At 33.8% G+C, this 16,672-nt stretch overlaps 1 protein-coding gene across 2 annotated transcripts in view; it reads right to left on the bottom strand.

Moving 5' to 3' along the window:
* LOC141556737 (alpha-1-antiproteinase-like) overlaps positions 1–16,672 on the bottom strand; it is a 45,978-nt gene that overhangs the window by 11,111 nt on the left and 18,195 nt on the right. The window contains exon 1 of one of the 2 annotated variants that reach the window (XM_074291396.1): positions 401–555. The exons of the other annotated variant lie outside the window; for it this stretch is intronic. The gene's annotated coding sequence lies outside the window, so the exon portion shown is untranslated. Of the gene's footprint in view, positions 1–400; positions 556–16,672 lie in introns of those variants that run through there. 2 annotated transcript variants of the gene reach the window in all.

Genomic DNA, 16,672 nt, shown 5'->3' with positions numbered 1-16,672 from the left:
ATAGCAAATACCACCAGCTCATCATGTTTTTTCTTATGGCAGACTGCCAGATAGAAGCAAGTATTTAAATTTCAAAAAGCTTCCTTAAGATTGTGTTGGCAAAGACTAAAATCTAGTATAATTAGCTGGTTGCCACATCTATTAAACAAGGTCACTCACAGGTGACCATGGGCATGATTATTTATCCTGAAGGACCATTTATACAAGTCCTCCTCTTCCCCCTTTCTTTGGAAGATTCTAGTTTCCTTCCAAAGAACTGAAATGCATTCACTACACATTCTATGCTCCCTGATTGCTCTGAGGATTCCCAGCCTCCCAGCTCTACTTCAGACCACAGAGACTGAGGGTTTTTTTTTTTTTTTTTGGTTTTTTTCTTTTTTTAAAATAGGGGAATACTTACAGCTCCTTCTCCAGAGTCCTGCAGAAACCAAGCAGGAAGTTGATCCAGAACTTCTTGCTTACTGGGGTGTTATTTAAATAGCTAAGGAGCTATGGGAAGGGGTGGATGAGGCTCTTCCAGTGAATATTAACTAATGCAATTCTGGTTATTTGTACAGAGCAAACAATGACTAAGTCTATTTATCAAGGTGCAATTTTGTTCCTTTCTATGCTTTCCCCTTCCTCTCATGTTACCTGCTGGGGTGCAAGAGATCTATTTTTATAATCTCCTAAATTTTTGGAGACAGAATAAAGTTCTTATATTTATATCTAAATCCATATTTTAAGGGAATGGACTAGGAAGATTCATATCCACTCTGGAAAAATTACTATTAATTTTTCCTGTCCTCAAATCCAAAGCTTCTAATGATTTCGTTGCAGAATGCCTAAGTAATATGTAAACACTCAAAGCCTTTCATAATCTGGTCCCAATCTACCTGGATAGAGATATAGACACTTTTTTTTTTTTTTTGGATAGATCAATCACTTCCCCTCCTCTCCTGTAGTCCTGTCACTAAAAAACTCCACAAAAACAAAACTCTAATTATACAAAAAATCACTAACATAGTGATTAGGACTGACAGCATATTTAACATGAAAAGAAAGGTCCTTTCTGTTTAAAATCAACCATTTAGAATTAACGCAGGCCATTATGTTCAGTCTGAATCCTGTTGTTGAAGAGGAACTGGAGTGTCATGTCTTGAGATGGCTTTAGTGAAGCAGAAGCCGAACTTGGATCTCAGAGGCCACCAGAGGGCAGCAATTGGTACTGCAGTAGAGGCTCCCCTCCCTCTTGTTCCCCAGCCCTCTATGTGATGAAAGTTTTGCTTTGCACCAGGATGGGAAAGAGAGCAGAAAAGGAAGAGAAACATATTAAATTTAAGGGCAAAGACATATTTTGTCAGAGAATAGGTTGGGAAACTGGAATAACTAGGTTGACCTAAGGTAAACATTGTCATCAAGGAGAATGGAAATGAGAAAAAACCGTAGGGATTGTAGGAAGAGGAACAAATTAGATTTTATCAGTTAAAAGATGATTAGGCATAATCTGCTTTTGAGGTCTTATTTTCTAAAATAAGCCTTTTCCTATCCTTTTTCTAATTATTTTGTTTGTACATAGTTGTATGTTATCTCTCTATTAGACTTCAAGATCCTTAAGGGTAGGAACTGTCTTTTGTTTTTCTTTGTTTCTTAGCACAGTGCCTGGTATAAAGTAGGCATTTAATAATCCTTATTGACTAATTGACTTTGCTTGCTTCAAAGATAGACCTAATAAAATTTGGTGAAAATTCAACGGTTCAGTTTAAGAAAGATTCTTGATTTTTGGGAGTCCTTCCCTAAAGCTTCATTGTAGTATAAAAAGAATCTAGATTCTTGAAGGTTATATCAGCAAAATATAAGCTCATACAGGTTTTAATCTTAATGGAACAGCCATGGATATAATTCCAATGGACTACTGAATTCTTTATCTGTGGTAAGCCATGAAATAAAACAGGGTACAAAATGGTGCTCAATTCCCTGTATCCTCCCCACTCTTTCATTGGTAAATGTTGAATGGAAGAAAAGTAGACTATGGATGCTAAAAGCCACATCATTTTTTAGAACATCTCTAAACTTTAATATGGCTGTTAGTACTTTGAATATCAGATGCCTATCATATCCAAAAACCAATTAGGAGACTATGAATCATATCAACCTCAACATTATTGCTGTAAGTGAAAATAGAAGAGGGAAGCCACAGTTAGAAGGATAATTCTCAAGGTTTCTCTGGAGAAGTAAATAAAGGAGTTAGGTGTAATGTTCTCTTGTTTCAATTTCCTTGGGGTCTCTGGACCAGCCTTCGTTTCAGTTCAGTAATCACCACAAGTACAGCCAGGTGTTAAAGTCCAAATCCTTTATTGTCTCCTTCAAAGTCCTATCTCCTTCACTTGGGCCTCGGCTAGTTTTCTGGAGGCTTTCTGGAGTCTTGGTTTCAGTGGAGAAACATAGGAGGAGAGCCTGCCACCAAGGTGGTGTGAATTGAAGTTAATGAATATTCCAAGGGCTTGTGCTTCAGCCTCCAGTCACCACAAAGATGGATGATGGAATGAATCAGTCTCAACCTTTGCTGGCTGTTATATACTCCATTATCATAGGTGTGAATCTTGTGGAACTATATTAAATACTAAATACATGTATTGAACTAGAGAATTGTTAAGCACCATGCTAAATAACCACTGACTCTATCAATTCCACTCACTTAGCACCTTGTAAAAATCCTTTGTTTCAAGTTCAGAGTTCTGGCCCATAACAGGAGAGTTGATTTTATAGTACACTCAAAGGAAGCAAGAGGAATCATTTCATGTGACATTTGGTTGTCTCTTCTAAAAACCCCACTATGAAAATGTGATGAACATATGCAAAGGAAAAAAACCAAAAAAACCCAAACCCCAAATCAAAAATTTTAAAAACTTCCAAATTAATGCCAAGGTATACTTTGATTAGAATTATAGAGTTGGATTCTCACAATTGTAATGATCTTAAAGACCACCTAATCTAATCCATATTTAACTGAGAATGCACTTATATCTTCTTAAATTTTTTTTTAATTTTTATACTTTATTTTTAAAAATTAATTTTATAACTATAACTTTTTTTGAGTACATATGCATAGATAATTTTTTTTACATTATCCCTTGAACTCACTTCTGTTCCAAATTTTCCCCTCCTTCCCTCCACCCCTTCCTCTACATGTTACATATATTATAGTATATCCTAGATACAATATATGTGTGCGGAACCGAATTTCTTGTTGCACAGGAAGAATTGTATTCAGAAGGTAAAAATAACCTGAGGAAAAAAATGCAAACAGTTTATACTCATTTCCCAGTGTTCCTTCTCTGGGTGTAGCTGATTCTGTCCATCATTGATCAATTGGAACTGAATTAGATCTTCTCTTTATTGAAGATATGCACTTCCATCAGAATATATCCTCATATAGCATTAGTTGATGTAAGTCTCTCCAAGCCTCTCTGTATTCATCCTGTTGGTCATTTCTTACAGAACAATAATATTCCATAACATTCATATGCCATAATTTACCCAACCATTCTCCAATTGATGGGCATCCATTCATTTTCCAGTTTTTAGCTACTACAAAAAGGGCTGCCACAAACATTTTGGCACATACAGGTCCCTTTCCCTTCTTTAGTATTTCTTTGGGTGCACTTATATTTTCTACAAGTATTAATCCAGCCTTACCCTTCCTCTTGTGAGGAAGCCAATTTATTCTTGGATGACTCTAGCTGGTAGGGGATTTTTCCTTACTTTGGGTCTAAATCTTTTTGATTTATTGTTCTTCACTCTTCCCACTGGAACCAATTTGAACTAATTTATTTTCCATATAACAGCAAGTAAATGAGTCAGTAAGCATTTATTGAATACTGTCTACTTGCCAGACACTGTACTAAGTGCTGGGAAGAAAAGAAGATTTAAAAAAAAAAGATAGCCTCTGCTCTCAAGGAACTTACCTTGTAATAGAGAAAGACAACATATAATTAACTTGGTAGATGCAATACGCATAGAGTAAACACAGACACACACGCAAACACATGCACACACACAAAAAATAGATGGAAGGCAACATGAGAAGGGACAGAGTCAGCATCTGGAGAGGCGGGGCTAGGAAAATCAGGGAAACAAGGGGAAAAAAGTGATGGTGCACAGCATTCCAAGTTTTGGGGACAAGTAGTAGATAGGCACATAGATGGGAAATAGAGTATTTGAGAAATTTTAAGCAGACCAGAATTATTGAATTGTAGATTTTAGGAAGTAAGTAAGATATACAAAGATTAGGAAGGATCCACTTTATGGAGAACTTCAGATTTCAGAGAAGTTTATATTAGATACTGGAGTTAATCTAGAACCACTAGAGAGCATAGAAAAAGTGTGTGTGTGTGTGTGTGTGTGTGTGTATGTGTGTGTGTGTGATAGAAATACACTTAAGAAAATAATCTTGGCAGATTTCCTGTTTATGTGACCAACAAATGGAGAACTAAATATTTTCTCAAGTTCCCACTAAATCATGGAAAAATACTCATCAGAGGTAGCACAAATAAAATTGTTTTCACAGGATAAAGAAGCAAGAAACCCAACAAAATAATAATTTTATGAATTCAAGAGTGGTGTGCTCCCTTAGCACTAGCTTCCATGTTCTGGCAGGGTGTACAAACAGACCTACAGGCTTATGTTTTGGGATATACTCAGGAATGTCTCTGCTGCTGTAATCTCTGCTGGTGCATCACCCTGTGCCCTTTCAACATTCTTTTCCTTTCTTACTTTTTGTCTGCTTATTTTTTTTTTAACGTTCATTAAAATAATTAAAATAATCTTTGAGTTCAAAATTCTTTCTCTCTCTTTTTTCCCCACCCATTGAGAAGACAAGCAATATCATATCAAGCCACACAAAACATATTTCCACATTGGCTGTCTTGCAAAAAAAAAAAAAATAACCCCAAATAATCTAATAAAAAGAAAGAAACATAAAGAAAGTAAAAAAAAAAAAAAAAAAAAAAAAAAAAAAAAAAAGTTTTGTTTTAAATTGCACTCAGTTCTCTCTCTGGAGCTAAATAGCATTTTCCATCATGGATCCTTTGGAATTGTTCACAATTCTTCTGGCCAAGATGGCGGAGGAGGAGGCACACAGCTGCTTGAGCTCCATGTTTTCTTTCAGAATTTACTTCATGACAAGCCTCGGAATTAATGTTTGACTGGAAACCCCCCCCCCCCCCCCAAATAATTGCCAACAGAAGACATCCTTGAAATTCACCAGAAAAAGTCTGTGTTTGCTTGGGGGAAGGACGAACAGACTGGGCGCAGGCTGAGGGCAAGCAGCGAGAACGAGACAGAAGCTCACACTGCTCAGACCAGAGGAGGAGGGGTGTGATCTCTGCTGTTTCTGCGGAATGATCTTTACCCCAGTGTGGATATTCCATCTTGGCAGCAAGCCAGGATCAGCAGAAAAGTGTAAACACCGGAGGTAAAGAATAAAATCCCAGAAAGCTAGCATCTCTGGGGTCTGGCTACCCCCACCCCCATGTGGAGTGACTCAGGGCGTTCTCAGAGGCTCATAACGCAGACTCAGCACAGCCATCACTGTCCTGTTAGTGCCTTGCTGCTGTCTCCCAGAGTCTGTAGAGGCAGCCCGGTAACACCATCCAGCCCCATCCCCCCAAAAAGACAGACCAATTGTTTCTCTTGTCAATTTGTTTTCTTTGATTCCACTCTGACAAAATGAACAAAAAATTTAAAAGGGCTCTAACCATTGACAGCTTCTGTATGGATAGAGAGCAGACTTCAAACCCTGAGGAGACTAAAAGCAGACTGTCTCCAGAGGAATCCCCTATGGGGAATATGATCTGCTCCTCAATACACAAGACTCTTATAGAGGAAATCAAAAAGGCTCTCACAAGAGAGCTAGAAGAGAAATGGGAAAAGAAAAGGGAATCTTGGCAAGAGAGTCTGGAGAAGTCATTCAGACTGGATAAAGAGATCAATCATTGAGAAATAAAATTAGTGAGTGGGAAAAAGAAAACAGCTCTCTAAAAAATAAAATTGATGACATGGAAAAAAATTCCATAGAAGAAAAAAACTTACTTAAAAACTCAATTGGACAATTGCAAAAAGATATTAAAAAAGTGAGTAAAGAAAATACATCATTGAAAATCAGAATGGAACAAGTAGAATTGAATGACTCAAGGAGAAACCAAGAAGTAGTTAAGCAAAGGTAGAAAAACGAAACAATTGAAAAGAATGTCAATTACCTTATTGGGAAGACAACAGACCTGGAAAACAGATCCAGGAGAGACAATTTGAGAATAATTGGACTCTCTGAAAAATGTGAGGGAAAAAAAGAGCCTGGACACTATTTTAGAGGAAATTATCAAAGAGAACTGCCCAGACGTTTTAGAAACAGAGGGTAAAATAGACATTGAAAAAATTCATCGATCACCTACTGAAAGGGACCCTAAAATCAAAATGCCAAGAAATATAGTGGCCAAGGTTAAGAACCAGAAGATGAAGGAAAAAATATTGGAAGCTGCTAGAAAAAAATCAATTCAGATATGGAGGAGCCACAATAAGGATAACCCAGGATCTAGCAGCATCCACATTAAAGGAACGAAGGGCCTGGAATATGATATTCCAAAAGGCTAAGGAACTTAGTATGCAGCCAAGAATAACTTATCCAGCAAAAATGAGCATCTCTTTCCAGGGAAGAAGATGGACATTTAATGAAATAAATGAATTCCATCTATTTTTGATGAAAAAACCAGATCTACACAAAAAGTTTGATCTTCAAATACAGAACTCAAGAGATTTCTAAAAAGGTAAAAAGAAATCTTGAGAACTATATTTCTGTCATAAAGATATGTAAAGAACACATGTATAATTTGTCCTAGAAACTAGAGGTAGAAAGGAAATTATATCATAAAAAAGGGTAAAGTGGTGGTACTACATCTCATGAAGAGGCAAAGGTAACCTATTATATCTGAGAGAAAGAAAGGAGGGGGATGAACATAGTGTGTATCAATAAACATATTCAATATATGGTGAAACTTCTTCCACTTCATTGAAAAGTGGGAGGGAAGGAATAAGCTAAGGGGAAGGGAATACAGAAATTGTGAGAAAAAAGGGTAAAATAAGGGGAGGAACTTTAAGGTGGGGGAGGGATACTAAAAAGGGAGGGCTGTGAAAAGCAAGTGGTGCTCACAAGTTTAATACAGGGGAGGGGGGTAAGAGGGAAGGAAAGGAGAAAACATAAGCAGGGGTTAACAGGATGGCAAGCAATATAGAATTAGTCATTTTAACCATAAATGTGAATGGGGTAAACTCCCCCATAAAGAGGAAGCAGTTAGCAGACTAGATTAAAAGCCAGAATCCTACAATATGTTGTTTACAGGAAACACACCTGAAACAGGGTGATACATTCAGAATAAAGGTAAAAGGGTGGAGCAGAATCCATTATGCTTCAGGCAAAACCAAAAAAGCAGGAGTAGCCATCCTCATCTCAGATCAAGCAAAAACAAAAATTGATCTAATTAAAAGAGATAAGGAAGGGCATTATATCTTACTAAAGGGTAGCATAGATAATGAAGCAGTATCAATATTAAACATATATGCAGCAAGTGGTGCAGCATCTAAATTCTTAAAAGAGAAATTAAGAAAGCTCCAAAAGAAGAAATAGACAGCAAAACTATAATAGTGGGAGATCTCAACCTTGCATTCTCAGAATTAGATAAATCAAACCACAAAATAAATAAGAAAGAAATCAAAGAAGTAAATAGAATACTAGAAAAGTTTGATATGATAGATCTTTGGCAAAAGCTAAATGGAGACAGAAACTTTCTTCTCAGCAGTTCATGGAACCTATACAAAAATTGATCATATACTCGGATATAAAAACCTCAAAATCAAATGCAGTAAGGCAGAAATAGTAAATGCATCCTTTTCAGACCACAATGCAATGAAAATTACATTCAATAAAAAGCCAGGGGAAAATAGACCAAAAAATAATTGGAAACTAAATAATCTCATACTAAAGAATGATTGGGTGAAACAGCAAATCATAGACATAATTAATAACTTCACCCAAGAAAATGACAATAATGAGACTTCATACCAAAATCTGTGGGATACAGGCAAAGCAGTAATAAGCAGAAGTTTTATATCTCTAGAGCCCTACTCTAGAGGTCAATGAATTGGGCTTACAACTAAAAATGCTAGAAAAAGAACAAATTAAAAAACCCCAGACAAACACGAAATTTGAAATTCTAAAAATAAAAGGTGAGGTTAATAAAATTGAAAGTAAGAAACCTATTGGATTAATTAATAAAACTAAGAGTTGGTTCTTTGAAAACACCAACAAAATAGACAAACCCTTAGTAAATCTGATTAAAAAAAAGGAAAGAGGAAAAGCATATTGCTAGTCTTAAAAATGAAAAGAGAGAACTCACCACTAATAGAGAGGAAATTAGAACAATAGGAGCTACTTTGCCCAACTTTATGCCGATAAATTCGATAACTTAAATGAAATGGAAGAATACCTTCAAAAATATAGCTTGCCCAGATTAACAGAGGAAGAAGTAAATAGTCTAAATAGTCCCATTTCAGAAAAAGAAATAGAATAAGCTATTAACCAACTCCCTAAGAAAAAATCCCCAGGACCAGATGGATTTACATGTGAATTCTACCAAACATTTAAAGAACAACTAACTCCAATGCTATATAAACTATTTGAAAAAATAGGGATTGAAGGAGTCCTACCAGATTCCTTTTATGATACAGACATGATACTGATACCTAAACCAGGTAGGCTGAAAGCAGAGAAAGAAAATTATAGACCAATCTCTCTAATGAATATTAATACTAAAATCTTAAATAAAATATTAGCAAAAAGACTACAGAAAACCATCCCCAGGGTAATACACTATGACCAAGTGGGATTTATACTAGGAATGCAGGGCTGGTTCAATATTAGGAAAACTGTTAGCATAATTGACTATATCAATAACCGAATTAACAAAACCATATGATTGTCTCAATAGATGCAGAAAAAGCATTTGATAAAATCCAACATCCATTCCTACTAAAAACTCTTGAGAGTATAGGAATAAATGGATTATTCCTTAAAATAATAAGGAACATATATTTAAAACCGTCAGTAAACATCATATGTAATGGCGATAAACTATAACCTTTCCCAGTAAGATCAGGAGTGAAACAAGGTTGCTCACTATCACCATTGCTATTCAATATTGTACTAGAAATGCTAGCCTTGGCAATAAGAGCCGAGAAAGAGATTCAAAGAATTAGAGTAGGTAATGAGGAAATCAAACTATCACTCTTTGCAGATGATATGATGGTATACTTAGAGAACCCCAAAGACTCTGCTAAAAAGCTATTAGAAATAATTCATAACCTGTGGATACAAAATAAATCCACATAAATCCTCAGCATTTTTATACATTACCAACACAATCCAAGAGCAAGAGATACAAAGAGAAATTCTATTCAAAATAACTGTCGATAGTATAAAATATTTGGGAATATATCTACCAAAGGAAAATCAGTAATTATATGAGCAAAATTACTAAACATTTACCACAAAAATAAAGTCAGATTTAAATAATTGGAAAGACATTAAGTGCTTTTGGATAGGCCAAACAAATATAATCAAGATGACAATACTCCCTAAACTAATCTATTTATTTAGTGCAATCAGACTCTCAAGAAACTATTTTAATTACCTAGAAAAAATAACAACAAAATTCATATGGAAGAACAAAAGGTCAAGAATTTCAAGGGAAGTAATGAAAAAAAATCAAATGAAGGTGGCCTAGCTGTACCTGATCTAGAACTATATTATAAAGCAGCAGTCACCAAAACCATTTGATATTGCCTAAGAAATAGACTAGTTGATCAGTGGAATAGTTTAGGTTCACAGGACAAGATAGTGAATAAAAATAGCAATCTAGTGTTTGACAAACCCAAAGATCCCAACTTTTGGAATATGAATTCATTATTTGACAAAAACTGCTGGGAAAACTGGAAATTAGTATGGCAGAAACTAGGCATGGACCCACATTTAACACCACATACTAAGATAAGATCAAAATGGGTCCAAGATTTAGGCATAAAGAATGAGATCATAAATAAATTAGAGGAACATAGGATTGTTTACCACTCAGACTTGTGGAGGAGGAAGGAATTTGTGACCAAAGGAGAACTAGAAATCATTATTGATCACAAAATAGAAAATTTTGATTACACCAAATTAAAAAGCTTTTGTACAAATACAACTAATGCAAACAAGATTACAAGGGAAGTAACCAATTGGGAAAATATTTTTACAGTTAAAGGTTCTGATAAAGGCCTCATTTCCAAAATATACAGAGAATTAACTCTAATTTATAAGAAATCAAGCCATGGTCAAAGGATATGAACAATTTTCAGATGATGAAATTGAAACTATTTCCACTCATATGAATGTTCCAAATCACTATTGATCAGAGAAATGCAAATTAAGACAACTCTGAGATACCACCACACACCTGTCAGATTGGCTAAAATGACAGGAACAAATAATGATGAATGTTGGAGGGGATGTGGGAAAACTGGGACACTGATGCATTGTTGGTGAAGTTGTGAAAGAATCCAACCATTCTGGAGAGCAATCTGGAATTATGCCCCAAAAGTTATCAAACTGTGCATACCCTTTGGTCCAGCAGTATTACTACTGGGCTTATATCCCAAGGAAATACTAAAGAAGGGAAAGGGACCTGTATGTGCCAAAATGTTTGTGGCAGCCCTTTTTGTAGTGGCTAGAAACTGGAAAATAAATGGATGCCCATCAATTGGAGAATGGTTGGGTAAATTATGGTATATGAATGTTATGGAATATTATTGTTCTGTAAGAAATGACCAGCAGGATGAATACAGAGAGGCTTGGAGAGATTTACATGAACTGATGCTGAGTGAAATGAGCAGAACTAGGAGATCATTATTCACTTCAACAACAATACTATATGAGGATGTATTCTAATGGAAGTGGATATCTTCAACATAGAGAAGAGCTAATCCAATTCAAATTGATCAGTGATGGACAGAATTAGCTACACCCAGAGAAGGAACCCTGGGAAATGAGTGTAACCTGTTAGCATTTTTTGTTTTTCTTCCAAGGTTATTTTTACCTTCTGAATCCAATTCTTCCTTTGCAACAACAACAACAACAACAAAATTCGGTTCTGCACATATATATTGTATCTAGGTTATACTATAACATATTTAATATGTATGGGAAAGCCTGCCATTTAGGGGAGGGGGTGGAGGGAAGGAGGGGAAAATTCCGGACAGAAGGGAGTACAAGGGATAATGTTGTAAAAAATTACCTATGCATATGTACTGTCAAAAAATATTATAATTGTAAAATTAATAAAAAAATTAAAAAAAGGAATTGTTCACAATTGGTCATGCTTATAATATTGTTGTTAGAGTTTACAATGTTTTTCTGGTTCTGCTCATTTCATTTTGCCTCAATTCACATAGATCTTCCCAAGCTTTTCTGAAATCATTCTAACTGACATTTTAAAACAACACAATAGTATGTCATTGCAAACATATACCATAGCCATTTCCCAATTAAGGGCATATTTTCAATTTCAAATTACTTGCCAGTATAAAAAGAGCTGCTGTAAATATTTTTGAATAAATAGTTCTTTCCCCAATTATTTTTATCTTTTTATATACAGAACTAATAGTAATAACAGCACTCTATTTCAACAATCAGCAATCCACAATCTTGTATAGTTAAATGTAGAGAAAAGGAAAGCAAAATTGAATAGAGACCATTTTGTCTTTTTTTTGGGGGGGGCTAAACTAAAACTTAGGAAACCATAAAATGGCAGATACTGCCCCTGAAACAGAGAAGTGTATATCTGTGAATAGAGGACTAGCATAGTGTGCTGCACTTTACCAAATTGGGAATTGGTATCTAAATGAAGCTCATTCTGTCTCCCCAGAAGCTACTTGAGGAAGGGACAAGGGTTGATAAAAAGTGATTTACTTAACATGGGAAAAGACTGAGATAACCTGGGGCCCAGAGGTAGGGGGTAAATTTACTATTAAAAGGGACCAAATCATAAAGTGAATGACAAGAGAATATAAGGAAAAATATTAAAACCACTAAACATCTCAAGATGAAGAAAATTTAGTTAAAAATCAAGAGTATAAGCAAATAAATCAATGGAGAAGATATTAAAATTAGAAAGAAAGATGACTATCAAGACATCCAAATGACAGCACAGTAGATAAATGCTGTTAAACAAAAGAAGTTGGACAATACTTAGTGAAATATAGAACCTTGTAGATATTGGAGATATCATGGAATCATATCTAGATATCATGAATGGTTCAAGAGAGAAATCAACATCTTAAGAGAGTTCAAATTTTTGGCTTGCACAGCAGACAAAAATTAGCACAATAGAAAAAAAACTTTAATCTATACTGGAGAGAGTATCCAAAGAAGTAAACTATTTAATTGTAAATGCAAATATTGAAGAGAAAGACAATCTGTAGGATTAAAAGACAAAGTATTAACATTAAAAAGGTACATGATGTATATACAAGCAAAACATGCTGACATTGAATACAGGATCTGCAGAGATGAATTAAAGATCATAGGTCTTTCAAAAAGAAAAGTTAAAAAAAAATATGAACACCATAATGCCAGAAATAATACAAGAAAACTGCCCAGAAATTCTAAATAGAGGGAAATAAATACTAATGAAAAAATCCACAGATCACCTGTAGAACAAAACAGAACAAAACAAAAACCTATGTTACAAATTACAAGACACATAGTGATTAAATCTAAGAATTCTAGTGGTAAACAACAAAATTCTGCAAGTAACCAAGAGAAAGATCTTTAAATATAAAGGCAAGAAAATTCAAGTAACACAAGACTATTCTCCATCTATCAGAAACTACAGAAGGGAAAGGAAGGATAAATTCTGCAAAGTAAAAAAGCTCAAGATGAAAACCAAAATGCAAACCTTAGCCTAATCACTGGATGATCAACAAGAAAAGATGGTCATCAAAAAGAGAGATAATAAAAAAGAAATATTCCTACAAAAATAAGACCCAGTCATGAGTTGATTATTTTATTTGCTAACATCTCATTCAGTAAAAAGAAAAAAAAGGTATACAAAAAGTTATCAAGGAAAGCACAAATAACAAAAAATAATCTCTTCCTGGAGTGCTCTTTATGGAGGTGGATAGCATCCAGAGACTGCTAAAAGAAAAAGAACTAGAATTAGAAATATACTAATGTTCTAAAAAACAAAAAGAATAACAAAGGGACTATTAAGAGGTTTATTTCTAAAGATATACAAAAGAGATCAAGATAAAAATGAAACTTAAGGAATTAAAAAAAAGTAACTGTGGATACACAATGGACTAAACTCATACCCTTCTTCCCTCACTGGTGAATTAATGTATTTTGTTAGACTAAACTGTACAATGAAATGGTGCATAAAAAGTGAAAGGCTGGTAAAAATAGAAGAAAATTGTGATGTACCCTAATCAAATCAAAATGGTAAAGGAACAGTGAAGGAAAAATAATTTCTATGGTTTCTTGGGAATAAGCAAAGACTAAAAGAATACTGGAAATGTGGCAAAAAATTGCAGGAGAAGGGTTTTCACAGAAGAAAAAAACTTCTATGAGGAAAATATATCCTGTGACAGGGAATTGTACCTGGATGTACTCTGAAAAAATTTAGTTCTACCACAAACAATGTTATCTCTCCACGTAGAATCTCCTTTTTTCCAGATAATGAGAAGCAGAATTGGGGAAATAAGAGCCAAAGAGGAGATTTCAAGACAAATAGGAAAGAAAATTAGCCTGGGCATACCAGGAAGTAGAATTGGATCACATTATCAGAGAAACAAGGAAATTTCTTGCTATAGGGCAATATTTTTGTCCTTACTATCTCCAATTAGAATGGATATTTCTAAGATTGAGACACAATAGATAAAGGTAGAATGAGGCTAGAACTGCAAGGAAATAAAGAACTTGTGAGGAGAAGGAAGAAAACACAAATAGTTTGGTAGCTTTAATTCCACAAGGAATTCAAAGAGATGAAAAAGGAATAAATGTAAAAATAAATTAAAGAATAAAAGTTTAGAATAGATAGAAATGAAAAAGTATTAATGAAGAGAACATGATAAAGAATTTTTTTTTAGAAAAAGGTACAGACTATGAAAAACAAAACCTTAACAAAAGAATTTTGGGAGCAGCTAGGTGGTGCAGTGGATAGAGTACCAGCCTGAATTCAGGAGAATCTGAGTTCAAATTTGGTTTTAGACACTTAACACTTCCTAGCTATGTGACCCTGGGAAAGTCACTTAACTCCAACTGCCTCAGGGAAAAAAAAAAAAAAAAAAGATTTTGAAAGAGGAGACCTTAATCAATTAGTTTAATTACAGGAGAGAAAAAGAGGGAAGAATTAGGTAAAATAGGAAGTTAATCAAACTAAACTTAGGGGAAAAAATTGGCAAATAGAAGGGTTGGAATTTGAGAATGATGGGGAGAGAGCTTGTGGGAATAGTGTTGTCTTAAAGCAGAAATAAATCGAGTTAGAATACAGTTTTAAAAGAGGAAGAAGAAAAACCCAATAATTTTATTCAGAGAAAGTAGCATTATAAACAAATGGAGCAAAATATAAATCCAACCCATAGCTTTAAATGTAAAGAAACAAGCCAATAAAATGAAAGTAACAAATTGGATAAGAGCAATATCTTATAATCCGTTGCTTCTAAAATGTACCTAAGAAGTAAAGACAAACCCAGAATAAAAAGAAAAGAGTGGAACAAAATGTACTATACATCAAGCACAATTTTTTTTAAAAGTGCTACTTGCAATCATGTTATTAGATAAAGCAAAAGCAAAAGTCAAAATATAGAACTAAAAAAGGAGATACATCACATTTGAAAGAACCATAGGCTACAAAACAATATCAGTGTTCAACTTATAGGCTCTGAATCCCATGGCAACAGAAAAATAAAATGAGTTATAAGAAGATGAGCAAATAACATAATGATAGTGGAAATTTTTAATGTCCCTTTTTCTCAGAGATAAATTTAACAAATATTAACAAAAGAAAAATGTAGATTTGAAAAAATTGCTGGAGAAACTAGGATTCATGGTGTTTTCTAAGAAGGCCTAATAAAGCATTTACATATTTCTTAGTATCACATAGATTTTCATAAAAATTGATTATATATTAGCACACAGAGCAAATAGGTGGCAAAGTGGATAGAGTGCAGGCCCTGGAGTCAGGAGAACTGAATTTTAATCTGTCTTCAGACATTTACTAGTTATGGGAACCTGGGCAAATCACTTAATCCTATTTGACTTAATTTCCTTCTCTGTAAAATGAGCTGAAGAAGGAAATGGCAAATGACTCCAGTATCTTTGCCAAATAAAATAAAACAGAACAAAACAGAAAAACCCAAATGAGATCATGGAGAGTTTGGCATGACTTAAAAGACTCTACAAAAATAGCATGCAGAGCCATTGCAAATAAGAGCAAAAAGGAAGAAATAGTAAACATATCCTTCATAGGCCATAAGGAAAAAATAATAATGATAATTAATAATAATAATAAAGTTCAGGAAGCACAAAGCACAGACACAAAGAGAGACTTAATGAAATTCTAAATAATGGGTACATTAAGGATTAATTTATAGAAATACTCATTATGTGAAAGAAAATGACAATGATGAAATAATTGGTCATTTTTTTAGATACAGATAAAGCAGTTCCCAGAGAAAAAAATCATATCTGTAACACCATATAATAACAAAATAAAAAAGAAGAGGTTAATGAACTTAATATTTCTTTAAAAAAATGGAAACCCAACCAATAGAAAAAGTCCAAATACAAACAAAGAGGATATATTAAAAATTAGATAAATAATAAATAAATTAGATACCCAAAAGATAGGGAAATAGTTCTTTGGTAAGACTAACAAAATTGACAAAATTTTAAACAAACTTATTAAAAAAAGAAGACATACAATAAAATTTAAAAATAGCAAATACAAATGCTGGTCACAGCAAAACCAGAAGAAAAAAGCAAACAAACCATGACATTTATTAGAACTTATTATACACAATTCTTTATCAACAAAATTGAGAATACAATAAAGATAAGAGAATTAAAAAATATGTATATGTACACAAACTAAAACAACACTAAAAAAGGACTTACATTATCCAATCTTAGGAAAGGAAATAGAATTCTACCCTTTACCCTTATAGTGTCCTCCACACCAACTTTATACTGAAGCATTTTATCAAACTTTTAAAAAACAATTAATACTAATATAAATCAATATAATTAAGATAATTAAATCTATCATTCACCTAAAGTTTAAATCCCATTTATAATATCCCTGACAAATACCCATCCTATGCTTTGAGACATGCAGTGACTCACTACATTATGTAGTAACCATTTCCATTGATTTTTAAAAAAATAACTTATTATTATGGCAACTTTCCTCATATTAAACACAAAACTGACTCCTAATAACTTCTTTTCATGCTTCTAGATTTCTTTTAAGAACCAAATAGAACAAATCTCATATGTTTTTTGTATTTAAATTTTCTAAAAAAAAAAAAAAAAAAAAAAAGGAGT

Source organism: Sminthopsis crassicaudata, chromosome 2 (genome assembly GCF_048593235.1).
Source record: "Sminthopsis crassicaudata isolate SCR6 chromosome 2, ASM4859323v1, whole genome shotgun sequence".
Taxonomy (NCBI): Eukaryota; Metazoa; Chordata; class Mammalia; order Dasyuromorphia; family Dasyuridae; genus Sminthopsis; species Sminthopsis crassicaudata.
Note: the sequence above shows the minus strand (reverse complement) of the source record. Positions and strands in the feature narration are given on the sequence as shown.